The 25621-nt window shown below is 39.3% G+C and overlaps 1 long non-coding RNA gene across 2 annotated transcripts; it reads left to right on the top strand.

The window, feature by feature from the left end:
- The first annotated feature begins 343 nt into the window (after positions 1 to 343).
- LOC132593751 (uncharacterized) lies at positions 344 to 25394 on the top strand. Of its 2 annotated transcripts, none has more exons than XR_009559558.1 (4): positions 344 to 556; positions 7889 to 8038; positions 14546 to 14654; positions 24048 to 25394. It is a non-coding gene; the product is annotated as an uncharacterized lncRNA (long non-coding RNA). The 2 variants fall into 2 exon arrangements; XR_009559559.1 differs by lacking the exon at positions 24048 to 25394 and adding an exon at positions 21605 to 22258.
- The last annotated feature ends 227 nt before the right edge of the window (positions 25395 to 25621 follow it).

Below are 25621 nucleotides of genomic sequence, written 5' to 3'. Positions count from 1 at the left end.
AAACATACACATAGATTTTCCACTTTACACCTCATTTTCCACCTTATTTTCATGATTTTGAAATGAATATGTAGGGTCTGATGAGTTTGTCAATAGTCTATAATTATTAGTGTTATTAAAATAGAATACAAATGATAAGCCATATGTAAAAATGCTGTGTAAGTAAACTGCTATACCCCAAATAATACAAATGAGTGAATGGCAGTAAATGCTAAGAGGGATTAACAACATAAAGGATATTAAAAAAATGATGACCGTATTTCATATTATGTGTCTTTTTCTCTCTCAGTTTTTTTTTTTTTTTTTTGGCGGTACGCGGGCCTCTCACTGTTGTGGCCTCTCCCGTTGCGGAGCACAGGTTCCGGACACGCAAGCTCAGTGGCCATGGCTCACGGGCCCAGCCGCTCCGCGGCATGTGGGATCTTCCCGGACCGGGACACGAACCTGCGTCCCCTGCATCGGCAGGCAGAACACTCAACCACTGCGCCACCAGGGAAGCCTTTCTCCCTCACTCTTACTCAACTCCTAAATAACTAAGAGAATATGCTCACAAATGGTAAGCATGTTTTGGATGTTCGATGTGTGTTTGTGGGAAAGAACAAAAAAAAACTGCCTCAGTTAGGTCCAATATCATACAAGAGATGAATGAGATTAGAGATGGGATTGGGATTTGTGTTAGTTACACAATAGCTAACCAATCACAGATATGACAGTGTAGTGCAATATGCAAATATACTTTTAAACAACTTCTCTTAAGTTATCTACTGTCTGTAAAGACAATCACACTCAACTCCTCTGCACTTAACCCCAGAGCTTCTGAGTTAGAATCTGTTAGAAATAGGTACACGTTTCATTGCTTTGGCAACATTTACATGGCTCTGCATCAGGCAATACAACTACTAAGATCACACTCTGGGAATTCAGGAAAGGCTAGTGTCCAGTTCTGGTCGTTCTACCACCCAAATGTGATCTAGGGTAAATTCCTGATGAAAACAAAAAGAAAAAGAAAAACCCTGAAGATGCTGAAACAGTATTTCCTACTTCACAGGGTCGTCATGGGGTTAAAAGGTCATTAGGATAAAGTACCTCTCACCCAGGAAACATTGATAAATGCTACTGATGCTACCATCATCATCATGACCGATCACGAACATATTGCCACATGGAAATTCAACATTCCCTGGGCCATTCACAACTTTCCTTTAAAGGACTCATATTCCATGTGGGGTCTTAACAGCTTCAAATAACAGAAAATACAAGTCTTTACGCCTTTTTTTCTGTAGCTAATTTTGGCATCTTTCACCTCTGTCCACTTAAGTGTTGGTTTAGCATATTCTTGTCACACAAAGAAGCTACTTCCCAAAGAGAGGAACAATGTGTCAAGTGAGAAAGACATTGAGTGAAGTCTTTCACATCCTAGATTGTCCATGGTACAGCTCAGCTGGTCTCTGGGTTGGAAGGCCTGGGTCTACTTTGCTCCTCTGTTACAGGGGAAGGGACATGGTCCTTAGCATGTGCTCTGTGAAACAGAGGCAGCTGAGGCTAGAATTATAACACAAACAGAACTGGCTTCAATTCTTCCTTCTTAGGTCTTTTTCTTCTTGTTCAGCTGTTCAAGGAACTTGCCTGCCCTCTGTCCCTGCCAGGACGATGTTACATCTGCCTGGATAAGTAGGTCACCATTGTATATCAGGAAAGGTCTTATTTGTAATTATCAGGAACCAGATACGGCTAATTTGAGCAGAAAAGGAAACTTTTGGAAGTTTACGGCTAGGTCTCAGTAACTAGAAGCAGACTAAACAACCGAAAGCCAAAGCTATGCTATTGCAATTATAGGATCAGGCCAAAGTGATGTTATAAGTCCTAGCTGGCCTTGCTACCAAGCAGGAACAGGAAACAGGAGGTTGACCCAGCACTGCTGGCCTTGCTTCTTTACATCATTTATTTGTAATTCAAAATCCAAGAGAGGGGTGCAGTTGGCCAACCCGAGGTCGCCCGACGGTTTTCCATCTGTAAGGGAGACTGAGCATGTGAGTAAACAGTGTATCTGACATGTTCAGCTTGTATAACGAGAGGAAGGCTCTGTTTCTCACCAAGACCCACAAAGTGGAAAATTCCCCAAAGAGAAAGGAATTTCAGATCAGATGCTTGGAAAGTTAAAAACAACAACAACAAACAAATGCAGATGTGGAATTAAAGACATGGAGTCATTCAGAACCTATATGTGGAGTGATTCAGACCTGAGTTCACATCTGGAGCAAGCTACTCAATGTTGCTGAGCTTCAATTTTCTTTAAAGGAAACAACGTGGAAGGTGATGTCCACATGTAACTTGTGGTACACATGAAGGAGGGTAGTACAGTATATGATGCCTGGCACATCCTATGCATTTTCTAAAACTACTAGTAGTACTATTATTATTGTTACTTATTATACAATTTACTGTAGAAATTAACAGGGAGAGTATTAATAAATGTTAATACAGTGCTAAGTGTCACATTTATGATCTCAGCTAAATATTTGTTGATTCAACAAACATTCCACATATCAGAAAATAACCTGTTAGTATATATATATATATTTTTTTTTCAGAAGAAAAGAAACCCTGAGGCTTAGAAAGTGTAAACAATGTACCAAAAGTCACTCATTTAAGAGGTAATGGAATATAATTCAGCCTTAAAAAATGAAGGAGATCCTTTCATTTGTGACAATATAGATGAAACAGGAGTGCATTATGCTGATGAAATAAGCCAGACAGGATAAATACGAATGATATCATTTATATATGGAATCTAAAAAGAAAAAAAGCCACACTCATAGAAACAGAGTAGAAATCTGGTTGCCAGGGGCTGGGGTGTGGGTGGGGAAAAGAGGGGAAGACTGGTAAAAGGGTACAAACTTTCAGCTGCAGGATGAATAAGGTCTGAGGATCTACTGTATAACATAGTTACTACAGTCAATAATACTGTATTGTATAACTAACATTTTCTGAGAGAATAGAACTTAAGTGTTCTCACCAAAAAAAGAAAAAAAGGAAAAAGGTGTCATGAGCTGTTAGATGTATTAATTAACGTGATGGGAAGGATCCTTTTACAACAGATATGTATATCAAATCATCATGATATACTCTTTGACTATCTTACAGTTTTGTCAATTATACCTCAATAAAACAGAAAAAAAAGAGCTAATAAAGATGAGACTCCAATCCAGGATTATCCAGCTCAAAAAACTACACTCTTAACCATTACAATATAGTATCCATCCATATGTTGTAACTGTAAAATGCTTAACACAAAGGAAACGGTATTTATTCTAACTCTAATGCTTACTAGATATTAGTTATGTGGTATGCTTTACTTCTAACTACAAGGGTATAAGGTGCAAATTCTTGCTACAGAACATAAAAGCCCCTGTGGTACCCTGTACGATAAACACGGTACCTGTAAATCTCTCATCTCTCAACCCAGAGTCTCCTCAAGTTGGAGGTCTTTACCCCCTTTATAATGTGGGAATAATGCCTTTCCCACATTTGCACTGGGCATGAAAATCCATACTTCCAGGTGTATACTGAACCTCCACTTAGCTCCTCGTCACCTTGGAATCACCAGACCAAAGATCATTTATTCCATTAATATAAATGATGTAGGGATAGAAGTACAGAATATACAGAGAGTGTTGGAGGAATCCAAACAACAAGTCCTCCACTCTCAAAACAAATTTTAGAGTTCCAAAAGTAAAGAGCAATGTTTGGAAATAAAACTAAAAATGAAACTAACATCTACAATTAGCCAAGTATTTATTATGGGCCAGGCTACTTACTAGGCACTTGATAAACATTACAGCTCATCTTCCTGCAGTCCTTCAAAGCATATAATATTGTTTCTATTTCATAGAGAAGAAAATTGTATCTAAGCAGGTTAGTGATTAGCCCAAGACCACAGGGCTAGGCTGTAAGAAAAGAAGGCCAAAATGGTGATGGATGTTATAACTAGAAGATTATGGCTAATCAAATAAAAATATTCAAAATGGTCCTAATGTATTATTAGGATTTCTTTAGAATAACTTGGGTGCCTTAGTGAATACAGTAGTGGTAGGCACTACAGTCTCTTTAATTTGCTAATCATACAAATCTACTTTAATATTCTTGGCGACAAGGAGCTAACTACTGATAAGACAGCTTCTTCAGTTTGGGGGCTACTCCAGGGTGAAATGCCGGAACGTCTTACTGCCTGCAATGTTACCTAGTTCTACCAGGGGGAATAAAGCAGAACAAGTAGCCACTGTTCTTGACAAATGGATACAGTTTCAGTTTTTCAAAATGTGAGTGTCAGATTCATTCATTGTATCAGATAGATCTGTCAAATGGCTTTGCCCATTTACTAATGGATGGCACACTGCAGACACACGTTGGGTCAAAGGACTCAATGTCACCTCATTGATACTGTCATCAATATAACTTGTATTGGCATTTTGTCTCACCCTGACTTTAAGGACTATGTGAGGAGATCCAAGTCTCCAGACCATGGACTGATCGATCACCTCTGCTTGACACAGTATTCTCTGCTCATTTCCAGAGGGGACCAAGGATGAGCTCTTGTACTTCTGAGTCTATTCACCCTACCTGGCAACACATACTAGCTGGGCTGATTGGATCAAGCAGGAGCCCCAGAGTTTAAATTTCCAGCTGCATTAGAGGAAACAGAGGCTATGCCCCAATCCCATAACCCCTCACTTCTTACTGCTAGCCTATCCTAGGCTATTCTTGCTGATAGGAGTACTTCATGCTAAAAATTAATTTTGCTTACCTGATGGCAGTCACACAACCTCAAATGCCATTTTTATAAATAAGGCAACCACCAATGGAGTGTGATTTAGGGTGTTTTCTTCTGTAGACCCTGCCTACCCTATAAAATCTCCCATTACTGCATCATGGAGACTATAATCCCTTTCCGAGGGAATAGATTCTTTCCAACCATAAGATGAAATAAGAACTTACATTTCCATACTGCCCAAAAGGAAATACATTGATTACAAAATGCAGGAGAATGACTGATTTTCCACATTTGTTGTGTTCACTAAAGGGTTTTTGAATAGACTTGACAGTATTAAAGAAGTTCAACACACACAAAATAAAAATTAATAAATGAAGAGAAAAAAATTGCATTTACAACAAACAACAAAATAAACACAGATATATAAAAGGTTGTTATACATCGATGAAAAATGGATGTCTAAAGTCACAAACTAAAAAGTATTAACAGCCAATAAAGATATGAAAATATGTTCAACCTTGCTATTATTAATCAAAGAAATACAAATAAAATAATTCAGGTGTCATATTTTACTGACTAGAATGACAAAGTTTTAAAAAACTTGATAATACTGGTATTGATATTGATAATACTGGTACTGATGAGTGTGTGTAAGAAACCACACTGGATGTTAAATTCTTGGTAGAAATAAAAAGCACGGTAACCTTTCTGGAAGACAATATGTCAGTATGTACCAGAACTGACAACCAGCCATTCAAGTTCTAGAAGTCCATTCTAAGGAAATAAACAAATGCTCAAAGACATATGAACAAGGATGCTTGTCTCATTGTTCAGCAGAGCAAAACAGGAATAATCTAAATGTTGAACAGTAGGGACTGGTTAAATAAATAATAGAATGCTGTTCAACCATTAAAAATGATGCTGCAGATTTTTATTAGGTGATGAGTAATCATACTTATATTACTAAATAAAAATGTTATAGAACTGTTTTGTAGTTTGATATAATAATTAAAGGTATTTTATACTTGTATTGTATTTATATGCACCCCGTCACAAAAAAGTTTCAAAAGATACCCTCAAAAATGTTACAGAGATGATTTATCAGAAATGGGATTTTGAGTTATTTTTCCTTTTTTCTTTAAATCCTTTCAATTTTGGAGTTTCTGCAATAAGCCTGTATTATTTTTACAATTAAAAATATTTAAATTTACAACAAAAGGATCTAAATTCCTCCAGTTTTCCATGTATTTTCCACCCTGGCTCAGGGTATTTGTTTAAAAAAGAAAAAAAATCAGCTTATTTTCTCTTTTGTATCACTCTAAATTTACTTTTCATAAGTTAACATTTTAGTCTGGCAAAAGTTTCACACAGGAAAATTGTTAAGGTCTGAGTATTCTATTACCTTTAAAAGCACTGGAAACTTTGAAATTATTTCTTTCAGAATTTTCATATAATACTGAAAGGCGGGGGGGAGGTAGCAAAATGAAGGGAAATAGATAGTAGTAGTCAACTTCAATTAAGAAAAAGCAACAAGAGGCAGTTTGTACTCTTTTGATACGGCAGAAGCCCCATGTGTCTACTCATGCTAAAAAATGTATATATACACACACACATATATATGTTTGTGTGTATTATATGTATATGTGACACACACATAATTAATCCACAGCCTTAGGCTAATCACTCATTGTGGCAGAAACAATGAGCTGTTGACTACACTTTAATTAGCTCCTCCAGCCTGTAGAGGCATCACTAGGACCAAGATAGGAACAACATTCTCCATCTCCACTTGCATCTGGGTATGGTTCTATCCCAAAGAATGTGACCAGAGGTGACCTGAAGAGTTTATGTCTGAAGGATAACGAGTTGATAATTGTAGCTTGCAGCTTCCTCTCTCCTTTCCTTTTTAGGACAAACGTAGAGCCACTTGATGAAGGTGGTGGGTCCCTGAATAACTGAGCAGAAAACTGACCCGCAGACCACCAAAGTCCATACTACACTCCTGAGTGAGTGAGAAATGAACTGTCCATGTGTTGCTCCACTGAGGTTTAAGGTTTATTATTTAGTGTTTAACGCATTTTTTCTTTAAACCTCAGTTGCCTTCTCTGTAAAATAAAGTCTTTGAAAAGGATCCATTGTAAGTTTTTTCCATTGCTTATGTTTTTATCTTAGTTTTTAATTCTCAGAAACATTGCGCGCATTTTACCTTTTAAGTTAGTAAGTCTACTTTTCTTCCCACAAAGACGGGTTCTTCAAGTTATGGAGAAGTCATAGCAGACTGTTGCTCCAGTTTAAGATATGCATTCACATATGAGATGAGAAGGGTGAGGACCCAGAGAAACGCCTTTGACAGAGGGGAGTGAGAGCATACTGAAGAATGTTTAGTAATAAAGAATTCAGATGGGAGAAACGGATGGGTTACATCTAACAGATTTGCTCAAAGGAATTCTGGAAAGGCAAATATGTGAAAATGTATAGCAAAGACATGAAATGCCTTTTGGTCCCTAAATGGATTTCATTTCAAAGACGTGCATATTGCAAATACATGTACCATAACACTTCTCTGTTCACTTCTAGAATTTTCTAAAGCCTGACAGAACATCTGCAGAGAGAGGATGTCATTCCAAGATAATCGACTGCAAGTTACTAAATTAAGATAAAAATGTCCTTAACCTTGAACAGTTTTTAAAGAGATTTTAGAAGAAAGGAGCCCTCCAGGGGGTTGTATAACTATATAATTGTACCCTTTCTAAAAGGCTATTTACAGATACATAATGTTTCCCCTCCATTCTTTAAAGTAAAATATAGGATAAAAACAAATAGTTTGGGGATAATATTTGTTTGGGACAGCAGGCACTGCTAATCAGTACCACTCTCTCCTTATGCCTTACTATCAGAGCCCTAGTTTAGGAGACCCCATTATCCTTAAGGCTAAGGTGGCCAGTTTAAAATCTGAGCTCTAAGTGCAAGTCTGCTGAGATCTAAGTGCAAGTCTGCTGACCAACTGTGGTAAAAAATTTGCTCTCTGAGTTAGACATTGCCTTTTTTTTCTTACTTAATTTCTTTTTTTTTTTCCTTTTCTTTCTTCCTGCCCAAATTGTTGGAACACTATTGGAGATTCTGGGGTCACTTTGAAGCTATGTGGACGTGCTAGAGATGTGGAAGCTGGAAAAGCGAAGCAACCCAGTCCCCTAGTGATGCCCTTCAGCAGCTGGACTAACGCTAGAGGGACTATCTCCAAACTTCCTGCTACCCATGGAAAGTAAGGTAAATCACTCATTCACTTTCTGTTACCTACTAACTGATCCAGAACTCTAACCTCAGGGTTCTAGAACCCTTCTCAGTATCCCATAGTCATACTCATGTTCCGGACTCCTGATCATCAGACTTGCTTATAGCAGATGTATGGGGAGGGCGGGCTCTTCTGGAAGCCCTCATACTTCCTCCCCTACCCCCACCACACACAAATAATGATCTTTATGTCCACTCATCCTTCTATCTACACTCAGAGGCCAGGGCCCCCAGGAAGGCTTCACTGACAACCCTTTACTCCTCTCTACATGCAGAAAGGGTAGAGGTGTGGGCTCTGGAATCAGACTTCCGAGACTTGAATTCTTAATCTGTTACTTACCAGTTTAGGACGTGGGCAAAGTAGTTACCTTCTCTGGACACCCCTGTAAAAGAGGAACACTAAGTAGCACCTATGTACCTTACTGAAAGGATTAAATGAGCAAATGCAGGTAAAGTTCTTATAATTTTTTCTTGGGTCAATCAATTCTAGCTGCTATTGTTACCTTTGGCTAATTTAGGGCAGAATCCCTTTGCCCTTCTTAGGTTCTCTGGGCCCGTCTCATTCACAACACACACAACCGCATACTGCAGAGTTTTGAAAGGTGGTTCTCAAAATGTGGTCCCTGGGCCAGCAATATCAGCCACACCTGGGAACTGGTTAGAACTCTGGCACTGGAGCCCAGCAATCTGTGTTTTAACAATATTCTCAGGCAAATCTGATGCACACTAAAGGTTGACGACAACTGAGAACATCTGTCTCAGACTCTCCTGGAGGCATTCACCAAAAATAGAGTTACAGGACCTTACACCTGACCAGCTGGAGAAGGGGTCTAGTAATTGCCCTGATTATCATGCTTGTCATGATTTTTCAGCACATAAATGTTTGAGAATCACTGCCATTTTGAATGTGTGTTTCACTTGTCTGTTTTTCCAGTGGACTTTACTTCCTTGCCAGGGAGGTTTGTGAGGATTTGTTGCTGTTGTTTGCATTATTAGTTTTATTATGCTAATTCTAGAATCTCTGGTGCATAGTGCAATCTCAGGCAGGAAGTAGTGGCTCATTAAAACAGGTATTCCAAAAGTCTTGGTAGAACTTCAAGATTAATTCCTTCAGGAAGAGGTAAAATTGTCATTAGATGCAGATGATATGATACTATATAGAGAAAACCCTAAAGACTCTACATGAAAACTACTACAACTGATAAACGAATTCAGCAAGGTAGCAGAATACAAGATTAACATACAGAAATTGGTTGCATTTCTTTATACCAACAATGAAATATCGGAAAGGGAATGTAAAAAAACAATGCCTTTTAAAATCACAACCCCAAAAATAAAATACTTAGGAATAAACCTCACCAAGAAGGCAAAAGACTTATACGCGGAGAACTGTAAGACATTAATAAAGGAAAGTGAAGATGATTCAAAGAAATGGAAAGACATCTCATGTTCTTGGGTTGGAGGAATTAACATTGTTAAAATGCTCATACTACCCAAAGCAATCTACAGATTTAATGCGATCCCTATCAAATTATCCATGACATTTTTCACGCAATTAGAACAAATAATCCTAAAATTCATACAGAACCATAAAAGACCCAGAATTGCCAAAGCAATCCTGAAGAAAAAGAACAACGTTGGAGGCATAGCCACCCCAGACTCAGACAGTACTCCAAAGTCACAGTAATCAAAACAGCGTGGTATTGGCACAAAAACAGACATATGGATCAATGGATCAGAATACAGAGCCCAGAAATAAACACACACACCTCAGTTAATCTTTGACAATTAATCTTTGACAAAGGAGGCAAGAATATATAATGGGAAAGAGACAGTCTCTTCCGCAAGTGGTGTTGGTAAAGTTGGACAGCCTTATATAAACCAGTGAAGTTAGAACACATCCTTTCACCATACACGAAAATAAACTCAAAATGTCTTAAAGACTTAAACATAAGACATGACACCATAAAACTTCTAGAAGAGAACACAGGCAAAATAGTCTCTGACATAAATCATACCAATGTTTTCTTAGGTCAGTCTCCCAAGACAATAGAAATAAAAACGAAAATAAACAAAGGGGACCGAATCAAACTTACAAGCTTTTGCACAGCAAAGGAAACCATAAACAAAATGAAAAGACAACCTACAGAATGGGAGAAAATATTTGCAAATGATGCGACCAGCAAGGGCTTAATTTCCAAAATATACAAACAGCTCATACAACTTGATGACAATAAAAGCAAACAACCCAATCAAAAACATAGGCAGAAGACTTAAAGAGACATTTCTCCAAAGAAGAAATACAGATGGCCAATAGGCACATGAAAAGATGCTCAAAACTGCCAATTATTAAAGAAATGCAAATCAAAACTACCATGAGGTACCACCTCACACCAGTCAGAATGGCCATCATTAAAAAGTCTACAAATAACATATGCTGGAGAGGGTGTGGAGAAAAGGGAACCCTCCTACAACACTGTTGGTGGGAATGTAAGTTGGTGCAGCCACTGTGGAAAACAGTATGGAAGTTCCTCAGAAAACTAAAAATAGACCTACCACATGATCCAGCAATCCCACTCCTGGGTGTATATCCAGACCAAACTATAATTCAAAAAGACACATTCACCCTGATCTTCACAGCAGCAATATTCACAATAGCCAAGACATGGAAACAACCTAAATGTCCATCAACAGATGAATGGATAAAGACGATGTGGTACATATATACAATGAAATACTACTCAGCCATAAAAAGAAGAATGAAATAATGCCATTTGCAGCAGCAACATGGATGCAACTAGAGATTATCATACTAAGCAAAGTAAGTCAGAAAGAGAAAGACAAATACCATGATACCACTTATATGTGGAATCTAAAATATGACACAAATGAACCTATCTATGAAACAGAAACAGAATCAGAGACATAGAGAATAGACTGGTGGCTGCCAAGGGGGAAGCAGGTGGGAGAGGGATGAACTGGGAGTTTGGGATTAGCAGATGCAAACTGGTATATATAGATTGGCTAAACAACAAGATCCTACTATATAGCACAGGGAACTATATTCAATATCCTGTGATAAACCATAATGGAAAAGAGTATGAAAAAGAATGTATATACATATGTATAACAGAGTCACTTTGCTGTACAGCAGTAATTAACACAACGCTGTAAACCAAGTATACTTCAATAAAAAATAAGTTAATTAAATTTTTAAAAAGATTAATTCCTTCAGAAGAACAAGTACTACACATTCACAAAAAAAGCACCCTTTGAAAGTTTAAATTTTTGAATTTCTTTGCCACTTCCTTAGTTTTGATCATCTTGGACAATATATTTTCAATACTGACTTTTAAAAAGAATTGTGTTTCAGTGTTTGCTATCCTTAGAGAGACAAAAACAGATAAGTACAACTAAATACTTGTTTTTCAAAAGTCTCAAAAGTATAAGGGAAATGAAAGTAATTATATCTTCAAATGATTTTGGGGTATGTTTCTAATTTCATACTTCTGATGCGATTCAAGATTAAAACTGTATTAAGACATTTGAGACATGCCGCATTGGTATTAAATGAATTTAATTTTGTGTAAAGTGGCAGAAATATTTTCTTCAGCAAACATACCTGCAGATATAAAATCACAACCATAAATCTACAAAAAAGCAAGCTATTGAATGAAATCTGATTGGTTATTTCCCTGCAGTATGGATCTGCTAATAATTTAATTTACTACTTGCTAACAGAAGCCAAAATTTAAATATACATATATATATATGTGTGTGTATATATCTATCTCTTCAATTTTAAATCATTCATATATATGAACAAGTATACATACACATATATAACAATTGTTCATATATATAAACAATTTAAATTAAAGAAAGTACATCTGGTGGCCTATTTTTTCCCCCCGATTTCTAAAGAACACCATATTCTATTCTAGGCAGTGGACTATCAATCCACCTTAAGGGTTGTTCAATGAGCATATCTGAGAAACCACTGGTTTAGCCAATGATGTACTTATTGAGGGAGGCCCTAGTGCCACTGTCAAGACCTTATCCACAGGAGAGATAAGAAGGTACTTGTTTGGTTTGTGAAAAGAAGGAGTAGTGAGGAATGGCAGGTAGCTGCAGGCTGATGACACGTGATGTCCATATATATGTAGAACCAACACACCCATAATTGCACCCAATTTCCATACCCAAATCCAAAGCCTTTATATCATTAATCCCAGGCAAAAATGGTAAGATTCATGTATGTTACTATCCCACGGCTTCAAGATGCCTCTAAACTCATATGAGTATGTCTTAGTTTTACCAGTGGAGGACAAACCAGGCTTCTATCACCAAGCCCCATTCCATAACAGGCAAACCAGTCCAAGACTTCTCTGAGTGCTGCAGGAGAGTCTATGGAAGGGGCGCTCACTCCACTGTGATGCCTAAAATGCCTTTGCACAGAGCAAACATTCAATACATGCTGAGTGAATGAATGAGTGAACTGGCTCATTTCAGGGAAATTCCATTCAACAGGCTGGCATTCCTTCCTACCCATCTTAACTGTTAAGCTTGCCATCAGACAAAAATTTAATTATAAAACGTTAGAGCTGAGGAAATTTTAGAAACTATCTACTCTCCAGAGGTATACAACTTTAATTTCGTGGTAAAAATCACTAGGAGTGATTTACGAGTCTATCAGACCTGAGTCCAAATTCCACATCTACCATATTTTGGTGAGCAAATAACTACTTCTGAGGCTCTGTTCCATGTATGCATTATGGGACATCATAATAATACATACATTAATTGTATGACTATCAGGGGATGAAATGACACAATCCATTTGCCATGGTCGGCTAAGTAATTTGCCCCAAGTAAGCACTCAAGACATTAGCCAATATTCATAGCAGAGAGATGAAAACAAAACTCTGGGACTGATGCCTACCCTAGTGGCCCCAGTGGTCATAATGACTTTCTTCCATTCAGCCTGCTCTCTTCTCACTAAGACTAAGGAAGAGAAGATGAACAAATTAGGAATAACAATTTGAAAATGGTTTTATACTCCCTGGATGAATGGAATTATAATAAAATGATTCATGAGTTCTGCAGAAATATGATGAGACTTTAGATCTTTATGTTAGTTCTCTACAAAACCAATTGATGGCCCTAAGATGTACCTTCCCACCCAGCCCCATCCTTACCAGGATCAAATATCATTGTAAATGGAAAAGTCAACCACACATAATCAACAAGCTAAGTTACAAGCCAGTGAAGTCTCGGAGCTTTGATAGAGAAAATTCAGATTTATCATTATATGTAAAAATAAGATGATATGAAGAACTCAATCTAAAAAATATTACCTGGAGATCTATAATCTCTACAATAGTGCTATAAAAAGTAAAGAGCTAGAAATCTATTTAGATGGTTTTCCTTATAAGAAAGCACTTTCTGTATAACTTTTAATGTACTACTGATGAGAACAATTCAACAAAATTCAAATAAATATCTGCAGATGTCCTACAAGAAGAAAAGAACAGAGTTAGATGTGACAGGGGATAACTGGACTTCAGGATGAGTAAGACCCTATACTTGAGCTCAATAAATTAACATGAAATACAGTGGATGAGTCATGTACAGAATGTCAGAATTCTAAAAGGCCAAGCTAAGTACCAAAAGGAACACGTGGGGACTCTTAAGAAGGAAATAAAATATTGGTTAGTTGATTACGAAAAGGCAGAAGGGAGTAGGTTCCTTTTGGCTGCTCTTTGAAGAGATCACTTCCTTTCCCCGCTAGTCCTGAGGCTACGGTGGCATGGGCAATAGAGGAATGTGGGGACTGAGAATCATTTCTACTCTCACCAGAGTGGCTGGAAGCAGATTTTCTTACCAGGATGTAGTAGTATGCTAATATTTAAGGGTTCTTGAGGTCAGAGAGAAGGGTTTGAATACTCCGGCTCCACCTCTTGCTGTGGGTCAAGTTTGTTACGTTTCCAACACCTCGGCGTCTTTATCTGAAAATTGGGGACGATGATAATGTCTCCCACCTGAGTGTGAGAACTATATGATACAGTGCATACGCAGGGCTAAATTTGGTGCCTGGCAAACAGAAAGTGCTCAGTACGGCAGGCGAGTGTAGTGACAATAAAGGCAAAGATGACAGGGGTAGTGCCGGTGTTGCTTCTGCCCCCAGAACAGGCTCTGACTGGGAGAGAGTTAAAGCACCTTTGGGTTCATGGGGGTTTATATATAAGCAACGGTTGATCAATGTGAGCTGGCTGTCCAAATGATTATGTGCAATCTAAGAAAAAAATAGGCCTCGGATCTGCTCAGCTACTTAATAATATTAGCAGCGGTAGTAGTCAAAGAAGCTAAATTTTATTAAGTGTTTATATGCCAAACAACGTGCTGAACGTTTTAAAAGGATTTACTCACTTACTACAACAAGGCTATATGCTAGGTCCTGATAATGTTATTCATCTCTTTCAGATGTTGACTGAGCCTCAGAGGGGTTACAAAAGCACCTAAGATCCCTTTATCAGTACATGACGGAAATCAGTTCAAATCCAGCCTGTCTGACTTGTTCTTAATCACTAAGGTATGAAATTAAGCATGTTGCCCTTTGCCTGATTCTCCTTCTGAGGCCTGAATATTTCACTTAGCTCTCTGAGTGCAGAAGAGAGAAAATTCTCTCTCCTTGGCCCAACTTGGCATCAATACCCAACTCCCCTTCTCAAAATGGGTTGCTTCAACGAGCAGCAATGAATGCCGGGTCGTGGACCAGTCACCTTGATGACTAAGAGTCAGACATTACGGAAAGAAAATGCTCTGTGACAAACCTACCCTTATACAGAAACAAGACAGAAATGGGGGGACAGGGCAGAAGATAATGGAATAAGGCATAGGAAAAATAGCACCTGGCATCGTGACAGTAATAATAATAATAGTAGTAGTAGTAGTAATAGTAATAATAATAGACTTCACTATGCTCTAGGCATTGTATTAAGTGCTTGGTGTAAGTGACTTCATTTTAACATTGAAAACATTTAACATTGAAAAGTCTATGGGGATGAAATATTATTAACATCATTTTATAGGCAGGAGTATTGAGGTTCAGGTAATCAGGTAAATTGCCCAAGCTCATATGGTTAGCAAGTGGAAAGCAGAGATTTGAACCAGCACCTACACTCCTAACCATTATGCTATAACCATTATGCTGAAGACATAAGAATTCCAATGGTCTTTCCCCATAACCCACTCCTGCACTCCAGACTTAAATAGTCCAAGATCAAGAGAGAGCAAGCTTGGAGTTGCCACTCTTCAGTGAGTGTCAATCATTTCAAAACAGTCTATTTGCTAACAAGATGCACTTCCTGTGATAATCTTCTCAACCAGCTATCAAGAAACAGGAAGCAAAGATTCAAGTAACAGTATGTTCCTACTTACGAGGAAGGTGGGACAGCACAGTTGACACTGGGCTTAACTGTTCTGGAAAACGTGGTCCCAGTAGGCATACACGCTGGTACATTTTCCCCACCTACCAAATACAAAAGAAGTATTTCATTTCCATGTTGCTCTTCAAAGTTCCACCTCATTCGTGCCTGTCATTCATCCTCTGGCCTCTTCCTGTCTCCATTTCTGTACAGAAAGGTGCTGAGTCTCTGCTCTCGGATACGAAAAGGGTGTGTTAGGAGAGGGAGCCATGGTACCTCGATGTCTTTTTTTTTTTCATCTTAATTCTATTATGCCAACTCCACTGAACTTAATTAGAGTGAATACAGAATTACACAATTACCCTCTGTTCTATTCTTCAGATGTTATATTTTGATAAAATTTACAACATGCTGCTCTCCCCTTGAACACCAGATGAACACTAGAAATGGATGTGTGTTGACATAAAATCTGTTATAATTACAATTCAAGTATCGCTTACATAATGATAGTGTTAACATAAAATTATAGATGTGTAGAGACAACGTGGTCATGCATTTTTTAGTATAAGTACATGCTTAGACCAATATCTGTTAGCGGAATGAAGGTGGAAGAGAATTTTGGTTAAGCCACAAAGGCTGTTTAAGGACTTGCAGATAGCTAAGGGGAACTCAAAGACCAGTAAGATAATATTTCCCCTGCCATGTTTGCAATTGCAAAGTGAAGGGAAGATGTGAAAGCAAGTACCCCTATGGAAATTACAAGACAAGTACATTTTTTTCCTTGAGTACCTGGGTAAATGCTTAAATTCTAATGTATATCAGTGATGCAAATTTTCAACTGAGTTTGATAAATCATAAAATAATAATTATACATATATGTATATAAAACTGCATGGAACTAGACAGTTCAGAATTACTTCTAATTAAAGAGGTACCCTATGACAACTAACTTAAACCTTACAAAATATGGTTCCAAGTACCCTATCAGAGTGAAAAGCAGGAGACTGAAAGGTTTAGTGTAAATGTTTATAGTCATGGTGTCTTAACTAAAACTACTGTGTCACAAATACTATTAAAATAATTGTGACATTTTATTCACTTTTACTGCAAACAACAAAACAAACTATAGGTATTTTTTCATTTCAGGTAATTATTTTAGCTAACAGTTATTAAATGTTTTGAGAAGACAAAGTGCTAATTGCATTACTTCATTTTACCTTTAAAATAGCACTTCCATGTAATTATTCTTAATATCTCCATTGTATTAAAGTGTATCTCTAGTTTAGACCTTTCTTCAGAACTGCAGACTTGTGTATCCAACTGTGTACTCAGCATCTCTACTTGGATGTCACGAAAACATCTCAAATCTTATACCTCCAAAACTGGTCTTTAATCCCCCAAACATGCTCTACCCCAAACTTTTTCCATCTTAGGTGACAGTAACCACACCTTTCCAGTTCCCCAGGCCCTACATCTCGAATTCACCCTTGACCCCCTCTTCCTTTCCATTCTTGCATTCAATCTACCACGAAATGCTGTCACAACCTTCCTTCCCAATGTTCCACTTCTGAGAATTACCAGCCGCTAGCAGCCTGGTGCAGGCCACCAACATAGACCTCGAGGATCCTGTAGTCACCTCCCGAGATTCTCCCTGACTCCACTCTCTCCCCACATCCTCAAGACCACAGATAGAGTTATGCTTTTCAAACAAGAGACAGTTCATGCCATACCTCGGCTAAAATCCTGCCCCTAGCTGCCTACATTTAGAGTAAAAGACACAATGCATGTGATGGCCTCCCAGGACTTACCCAATCCATCCCATCACATATCCGACCTCCAGCCCTCCTGCTGTCTCTTCCTCCCCACTGACTAAGTCAGCCAGGGTGGCCTCCTTGATATTCCTCCAAGCTGCCCGGCATATTTCTGCCTTAGAGTTTTGGGACTGGTTATTCTTGCTCCCAGGGAGTGGTCTCCCCATCATACATTCTGACAACTCCCTCACTTCAAGTCTTTGCTCAAATGTCAACTTATAAAATCCACCCTGACTACCCTATTTAAAATCAGAACCTACCTGTACACTCCTCCAGCACTCCCAACCCAAGCCTCTTCAGTGAGCGTCACATCCTTTTCCTTATCCCGTAGCGCCCATCAACCTGTGACAAAGCATAGAGTTTATTTATAACATCCGTTTCCACACGAGAGTGTAAGGAGGGAGAAAGCATGCAAGAAGGAGCACGCAGGCAAAGGCTCTTGTCTAATTTATTCATTGATACGTCCAAGCACAGAGAACAGGAAGATGCTTGATAAATAGTCCTGAAAAAGATACAGATGAGGAAACTAGTAGTAAAGCTCAGAAAGTTTAAGTAACTTCCTCAAGGTTCTAGAGCTAGAAGAGGGTCACAGTAGAATTCACACTTGGGGATGTCAAACTTCAAATCTCTTAGCCTCTCTGCTATCTTTTTTTTTTTTTTTTTCTTCTTTGCGGTACGCGGGCTTCTCACTGTTGCAGCCTCTCCCGTTGCGGAGCACAGGCTCCGGACACGCAGGCTCAGCAGCCATGGCTCACAGGCCCAGCCGCTCCGCAGCATGTGGGATCTTCCCGGATCGGGTCACGAACTCTCAACCACTGCGCCACCAGGGAAGCCCCTCTCTGCTATCTTAAGTCCATGCAATTCAGGATTTGTTTTAATCAGTGCCATGGAAATTCTCACTCCACTGAATAGGATCACTAAAGTGTTCTCTGTCTAGATTTATATATATATTTTCCATTTAAACAAAGGAAACAGAAGAGGGGAATTCATCATGGGTTATTGCGGTAGTTTTACAGCAATTTTAGCAGTAATGAAATTTAAGTAATAGTGATATTTAATGATAGCATAATAATAATAAAATAATAGCTCTTAAATGTATTGAAGATGAATCGCATGCTAAACTCGGTGCTAAAATATTTCCATGTATATTTTGTGCAAAATCCTTATGAATATTCTATCAGATGAGCTTTATGTGTAACTCCACCAGGCATACTTCTCTTATTCCGCTTTCAAAGATAAGGAAATTGATGAGAAGTGTGGTAACCGTTTGATCAAGATGAGACTGGTAATAAGTTGTGAGTATGAATTTAAATTCAGGTCTAACTCCAGAATTTGATTCTCAATCCATACATGAAAATTCTGATAATTCCTTTGATAAGGGTATGTTCTCTCCTGGAAAACATCCCCCATTATGTCTGCCTGTGCTCATACCTTCAGGACACAGTCAAGTTTGAAACATGATAAAAATGTTTAAATAGTGTGCTTTAATAAATGGAAATATCTTCATCTAAACAATAACACAGACGGCAGGCTGAGCCCTTTGAAGTGGCTTCGTTGCTATCTGCCATCCAGAACAAGAGAAGGAATCAACAGCTGCAGAGTAAAGAAAGCATGAAACCCAGAGATGGAGGATTCTGTAAATGACCAATTACAAGACTATTAAGCCACACTTTCATAGCAAGAGGCAAAATATTCCATTAAACTGAAAATTCTTCTACCCCTCACTCCAAGGCCCACACAAACGTTAATGTTGCATTTATTAGGATGTATTTCCTGTGCTCTATCAACTTGACTTTCAGCAACTGTATTAATACAGTCCTTTCGCTTTGCACATATATCTGAATGATGAATTCCATTACTGGAGTTTTGTAGAAAGAGTGGAGTGAATGAAGTAAAGTTTGGGAAGAGCCATCATAATCCATAATGATGGGCACTGAATCAGGACAAGAAGAAACCTCTCTTCTCATTTATTTGAATGAAAATTCTACTATATATTTATTGCCTCTGTACAGGGCCATCTGTTGAATAATGGAAAACAAGCATCTTTCATTTGGAGGTAGGATTTGTGTGCTCAAGTTTCGATGGGCCTGCAGAATTAATCTTGTTTTAGAAATGAAATAAAATGTAATTTCTTTCTGTAAGTAGATGTGGTTAAGCAACTGGCAACTTTGATGTCTTTAAATCACTGCAGTTTCAGGGTAGGCAAATCTATAATTATTTCAAGCACTTCTTTATTGGTGCAACAATTGAGCAGTGTACATAGTGGTCAACAACCTGGGCATTGTCAGACGACTCTAAGTTTGAATCTAGACTTTGCCACTCACCAGCTATGTGACTTTCAGCTATGAGAATCACTTTCTTCAGCTTTACACTGTGGATTATTATATGCCCTTTGCAGAACTACTGTAAGAACTAAATGTATATGGGCACAGTGGCTCATAGTAAGGGCTCAAATTAGTACTGTGGTCACTACTAGTAGTACTGAAAAGAAATTAGAACTTCTATTCTCATAAAGTGGGATATGTGTCCCTTTACCATTGTAATTTCATATCATTTTACTTTTGACCTTATAATTTAATAGCTTGATCCAAGAAACATTTAGCAGTAAATATAATTGAAAGAAGATTACCTGTCAAACATGAAATACTGTAGTATCAAGTGTGCTGGCACAATACTCTTCTCAGATAATTAACCTGTAAAAATATGTTATTGTCTTCTTTTTAATTGAGCACATTGAACATATATATTTACTGTGCCAATTGGCAAAAGGTCCATTAATTCATCAGTCTAACTATATGTTGCATAAACATCTTCTAAACATAATCGTATATGTATTTTATTTGTTGGGAAAATGTGTTTGAGATGGTTCTTTTCTGCCTATTTAAAGTAAAAGAGGATGAGAAGTAGAATTAGGCTTAATGTACTTTGTACTCCATTATGCCATGAAAATGCTTCTGTGCCCTGGAGACAACAACAAAAGATTTGCTTTAATGACAAGAATCAAGTATGTTCTAAAGCTTCCAGGTAGGAGGCGTATAGGTTGCAGTTTTTATCAGGAGTCTTTGCTCTCTCCTCAACTGCGTCTAGATGGGAAAGATGTGGTCACAAATGCTTCAAGGTGATATAGTAAATGTTGGAAAAGAGTTGGGTAGGAGGCAGAGTTTTGAATATCTCAAACCTGAGCTAGAAGGATTTTATTTAAAGAAAATAGCGGATATTATTTTTCACTTAAGGAAGCAAACCTGACATTAATGTAGGAAATTAGCTCTTTTAGCTATGATGCTTTCAAATGCACATGGCTGAAAACAAATTCAAAATAGTCAAAGGAAATTTAAAAACAAAAACCAAACAACAACAACCTCAACAAACAAGTACTAGAAATTCAGGGATGCAGCCATATTCAGACAGTTGGATCTGGAAGTTCCAGAGTATCAGCAGGGTTCCAGCTCTCTCTCCATCGCTCAGCCCTGCTTACCTCTGCAAGACTTTATTTTACAGAAAGTCTCTTCTTGTGCTGGATGGTCACTGGGAGTCCCAGAGTCATATCTCCCCAGCTTAGAAATTCCAGAGAGAAAAGGCAATTCTTCCATTTTGCTCTGAGACAAAAGTCCTGGGGAGCAGTCTGATAGACTTAGCCGAGGTCAGATGCCTACCCATGAGCCAATCACCTGCTTTACTGGAGTTCAGTCTCTGGGCGACTCATCCCCAGGGCCCGTGAGGAGGCAGGATGGCATTATCTGGCAGTTCTCCAAGAAAAGCCTGCTGTTTTTGTAAGATGAAAGGGGAGAGGACATGGATAATGAAACCTGTATCTGCTTCTGTAAAATCCACAGAATCTTACTCCCTGCCCTGTGTCGATGACCATGCAGTAAGCTGACCCAGGAGGTCATTTTTCCCACAACAGTCTTTATATATATGACTAAGGAACACACTGGTAAAAGAATATGGGAGAAAGTCTGAGTATGACAAGTCAGCTAGACTGATATTAACTAAAAAAAGCTGTGTGAAAATATCCTTAAAAAGTTGCCCCCAACTCACTCAAAGTCCAAAGTTGGATCTGGAAATACAATGTCATGGAGTTTGGATAAGAGCAGGTTTTCTCCAAGCTGAACTATGACACAGAGATTAGAGACTTCTAGAAACTATACTTTTTCAAAGAAAAAACATCACATGAGAAAAATGAGGCCTAGAAAAATTAAATGACTTAAGCTAATTAATGGCAGGACTGAGACTAGAGTATACTTTGTGTAATTGGCTATGGTCTTTTTTTTGTTTTTTTTTTGTTGTTGTTGTTATCACTTCAGAACGAGACAAACTTAAGGAAAGGAAACACAACCAAAACTCAGTGGTTGGAAAAGAGATGGATGTGAACGCCCACTTGTTTCTTACGTATAAAGTTACCCCTCGCAGTGTTTTGGAGGAGAAAACGCTGGCTCTTCCCAACGTTGGTTACATACACAAAGATTCCAAAGACAAGACAAGTGCTTTGCAAACAAAGTAACTAGAACCAGCTCAGGCTTCCCCGCGCCGGGTCCTACGTTCCACGGTCAGAACCACCAACTGTATCTCCCCGGGTAACAAGGTGATTCAGAAAAGCTGGCGCCTTCAGAGAAGGGAGAAAACTTAGCCGGCAAGAGAGTCAGGAGGAAACTTCCTCAGCTTCTTGCTGGGGTCTGAAACGATCCCAATAGAGTCCTTAAACCCCTCAGGTTTCCCCAATCAAGCACCCTCGCCTCCAATCTGGGCCACCCCAGATCTGACTATCAGACGACAGAAGTCTGCGGACGCACGAAAAGCTGACCACCCCACGAGACGGACCTACGCGCGGCCGCGCCCACTCACCCGCCGCTCCCCGGGAGACGGGAGACCAGCCCGGGGTCCAAGTCCTGGGAGTGGCCGACTCGCCCCTCTCCGGGCCCGGCTCCAGCTCACCGCGGCGCGGCCCGCCTGGGCGCCGCCATCTTGACCACGAAGGGGGCCTCGCGCCGGAGGCCCCTGAGCGGGCGCCCTGAGCGGAGCCGGAGCGCCGGGGAGGCCCAGGTCGGCGCCCTACGTCCCCCGCGCGCTCGCGCCCCGTCCACGAGCGACGAGAGTTCCGCACGCAGCGCCCGACCCAGGCTTCCGCGGACCCGGCGCCCCGCGCAGCCCGCACCGCGGCTCAGGCGGCGCCGAGGGCGGCCCGGGCGGACGAGCGGGCGCGGGGCACGCGCTCGGTAAGCTGGCAACGCGGAGCGACCCGGCGTCCCCGGCGAACCCCAGCCCTCCACCGCGAGGAAGCACGGACCCCCGCGTCCGCCGCGCAGCCCGCCCCGCCCCCTCGGTCGCTCCGCCCGCCGCTGCCCGCTTGCTATGGTCTTTTAAATCCATGATACAACGTCTATATGTAACAAATCTGTTAAATCCTAAATGTTTATGATATCCATAATCCATTATCTGAATTATTCTTGAAGGTAAAACACCTAAAAACTTCTTAATTTTATGGGTACACATACATAACATACACGTGGAGGTAACTTGAGGGTAAGGGGCTAGGTATTATAAGGGGCTAGGTATTATTTATCTTTTTACCTCGGACAATGTTCAGAATGGTGTTTTGTACCTAAGAAGCACTCATGTGTTGAATGAATCAGAATCGGTTTGCCATTCCCCACTGCCTTTATCTCACAATAACAGAAACATAAAGTGGGCAGAGCAGAAACGACGGCAAATAAATTGTCCTCTTAGTCACAGAATGCAGTTTCTAGAACTTAAAGAATAATTAGTCGATTTTGAAATAATTTTGTTTTACAAAAATTTCGTAAGATTGAAATACTCTAACCTTAAAGCTCTCGATCAACTCTAAAGGAGGGCTTTAATTGGCTCTTCCTGAGTCGAGTGTTTATTCCTGGGCCGATAACTGGGGCCATTGTCATAATAGAAAGTGTGATTTGTTACCAGAGAAAGAGGAAAGTGACGCTGGGCTTGCAAGATATTTATATCTTCAGCCAGAGTGCATAGGATCTGGAACTTAATTGGTGACGCAGTATTTGTTTGAGATTATATGAATGAAAAATCTTTGTGTAAGAGTGATTAATCTAAAACTTGGCCAGTCATTGTCCTAGTGTCATATTAAATTGCAGGAGAATCTAGTTTTAGGCACAAAGATCATAAATATAAAATGTGTTCCCAGGTTTGGTTCTGTGTAGTCAGTAATCTATACTCACCCACTCATTAATAAAAATGAAAGTTAAGGACTCAGTCCTAACTTATATGCTTAGCATTGTATTTCGCTAACAATCTCAGTTTTATTTTCTTTGTTCTCCCCTGTCCATCATCTTCTGCAGAAAATAATGTCTCCACTTTCAATTCCCTGTCTATTTAAATCCAATTTGTAATTTATAAAGTTGTCCTCCTTAAGGGCTGCTGCTTCTGCCACAGTAATGTACTCTGGCCATTATTATACTCTTCCATCTTTCATGGAGGTCTCCATCCATAGGTTTTGTTTTCATAGCTTTTTTTTTTTTTTGGCTGTACGCGGGCCTCTCACTGTTGTGGCCTCTCCCAATGCGGAGCACAGGCTCCGGACGCGCAGGCTCAGCGGCCATGGCTCACGGGCCCAGCCGCTCTGCGGCATGTGGCATCTTCACGGACTGGGGCACGAACCCGTGTCCCCTGCATCGGCAGGGGGACTTTCAACCACTGCGCCGCCAGGGAAGCCCTATACTTACGATTTTATATTTGCTTATTTACTTTTGTCTCCCCCCTCAGCTCAAGAGAGACTATATTCATCTGTGTTAATCACTGCTGTGTTTCCTGAACATGCCTATACATCATACTGAAGAATGGTGCCTGAAATTTGGTAAGGGATCAATCAATTTTCTTGGCTGGATGAAGAAATGTGTTCATAAATTAATGAACAGATCTTCGGGGCTTCTGACTTGAGGACTAATGGGAAGAGGATGGCAAACGGTTGGGACAGGGTACTGCAAGAAGTAATATTTGGAGTACTCTGATAGCTATCCTAAAAGATAAGATTGTGTTCATTTAAGTAGTTCTAATGAGAGAGCTGGGAACTAGGGACACACAGCATTAAGGTTTTTATAATGCATTCTGTAGAGTTCTTTTTAAGTCTGTACAAATATCACTGAAAATGTATGCATACATATACACCTCTGTTACTTTACTTAGCGCTTTACGAGAGTCCCTCAAGGAAGGGGTAGTAGCAACTCTCAATATCCTTCCTTTATGATGAGCTTAATTTATTCAAAGTTACATCATAATTTATTTGTAACTGTGAAACTAGACTTAGTTATTGAATAGACCCTCCCTAGAAACGTATGACATTAATAAAACCAACAAAACTTTGTTCAGTTTCCAATGATAGACACACTACAGACTCAATTATGGGCCATCCAGTTTAATGAAGGGAAGAAGTGATTGAACAAATATAGAGCAAACAGAATATGAAGTTTTATCCTCCATTAACATTAGTAACGGATAGTGTGGGCTCCAATGCCTTCAAGATAGCTTGAGACCATCATCTCTGTGTCATGGGCAGGGGGATGTTCAGCCAGGATGTCTTTCACTGTCACTGAGAAAAATTTCCATAATATATAATGATACCTACTGAAACTGATATGGGGCATTTGGGTAATAAGGAATCCATTAGCATATTTTTCCGGAAACCTTGACTACAAAACGAAGACAGTAGATTTGGACACTTTCAGCCATGAAGAAGTTGTTTGGATATTCATCTTTATGCCTAATGAAATAAGCTTATTTCATCTCTGCAGCTTCCCATATACCATTTTCCCACCTCTGTTTTATGTTTGGAAAGACTTTTAGAAATTGAAAGTCAAGTTAAAAAGTTAGTGACAACTTAAATGATATATGGAATATTTTGCTGACTTACAAAAGCATGCAGAATTAAATATGACCCAGTTCAAATGTTTATTTTAACGTGTATGTTGAGGTGGCGTTTTCAAGGTGCCAGAAAATGAGAATTCACCTTCCAGTGTGTGTTACCAGTTCTGTTCATTGCACAGAATCATCTTCATAAAACATAGTGTTTTCTATGTACCTGGTATATATCTCAATTAGTTTGAAGAATTTCTCAGATACCTCTTAATATGTAGTGCTCCAATTCCAATCTTGCCGTGTCCTGTACCAGTGACACAGCACACAGGAGTTTTATTTCTCTTTATTTCTCTGGGTTGTTCAGAACCCAATGAAAGAACAATGGAATGGAATCAAAGAGATCAGGGTTCTTCTCCCAGATTTACCATAAAATAATTGTGTCCTCTTGGGAAAATCATAGTCATTCTAGGTCCCTTTTCTTTACT

Source organism: Globicephala melas, chromosome 17 (genome assembly GCF_963455315.2).
Source record: "Globicephala melas chromosome 17, mGloMel1.2, whole genome shotgun sequence".
NCBI classification, from domain to species: domain Eukaryota; kingdom Metazoa; phylum Chordata; class Mammalia; order Artiodactyla; family Delphinidae; genus Globicephala; species Globicephala melas.
The sequence above is the reverse complement of the archived record's forward strand: the minus strand, read 5'-3'. Positions and strand labels throughout refer to the sequence as shown.